This window comes from Argiope bruennichi, chromosome 6 (assembly GCF_947563725.1).
Source record: "Argiope bruennichi chromosome 6, qqArgBrue1.1, whole genome shotgun sequence".
NCBI classification, from domain to species: domain Eukaryota; kingdom Metazoa; phylum Arthropoda; class Arachnida; order Araneae; family Araneidae; genus Argiope; species Argiope bruennichi.
The window spans coordinates 74,607,480-74,608,741 of record NC_079156.1 but is presented as its reverse complement, the minus strand read 5'-3'; positions in this window follow the sequence as shown (position 1 = coordinate 74,608,741).

Genomic DNA, 1,262 nt, shown 5'->3' with positions numbered 1-1,262 from the left:
GCAAATCAATTTCTTAAAGAGCCCTGATTTATTAACCTAGAATTCTGCATTAGTAAACCATTTTAGATACTAAAACATATTGCACAATTCCATTATCTTTCAAAATAGTTTTGTGAAGAATTTTCCATGGTAAATCCTTTTAAAGAAATTTATCAGATAAACGTTTTAACTTGCTGTATTAATAGCAATGTATTACCAGCTATTATAAAAGGAATAATCAACATTTGAACAAAGCTCTTCAACTTCACCAACCTGCAAGGTTTAGGTAAGGTATCAGCAATTCTCTTTCATTTTTGGTAGCCTTTTCCCGAAAGGCTCTGAGTGTGAAAAGAATATTATATTGTTACGAAATTTCCGAGGTTCGTTTGGATAGTGGGAGGAGTTATATGGTGTGGAGAACACTCAATCAGCAGTAGAAAATGAAACAACGACCTTTATTTACACGAAGATACACAGGACAACACAAAGACGACAACTATATACAGCACACAATTATCTTCAGCCGAGATGTGCAGACAACAGATTCTAATGCAGACCGTAGCGCACAACTTAATTCAGCACTCACTTGAGTCCGTCGCTGCTCCGCTAATCTCTGGAAGGCCGTTTCTTTCTGTCGCTTCCGACTACTCTGCCCTAGCAGCTGCGGCTGCTTCCTTTTATAAGTCTCAGGAGGCGGGGCTAGACGCCTCTCAACCAATCAGGAACGTTCGAGGCGTATCTCCGTTCCTACTGGATGGATCGGGAAAATTCTCGATGTTTCGGGTATAATCTATTTTGGCGCCAAATTCGTCGCCAAGTCGCCGAATGGTCGCCAAGTCCGTCGCCAAGCTCCAGAACCCTCCGACGCGACATCGGACTCCGCCCAATACCAATGACTGTAAAACATTCTTTCCGATGGTGGAACCAACTATGCTGGGAAGCAGCATTGAAGATTCGTAACATTATGTTATTCTCTTTATTATAAGTATAGACTAGCCACCTTTGGCGACCAGCCGGTTCGCCGATCTTAATGCTTGTTAAAATTTTCAGTTAAATATTTTATGTAACTTGTCTTTAATAGCTTCTTCATTAAAATATTTTTAAGTTTCAAAATTTTGATAGTCATATAATTCACTCATGCTATTAAAAAGCCTTAAGCCATGATGTACTATGTATCTCTCTAATTTTCTGTCAGTTCCCGTAAAATTTCAGCTTTAAATTAAAGAGGAAATGATTAAACTGCAATCAATATAAAGAACATTTTTTTTAATGAAACCATGCAT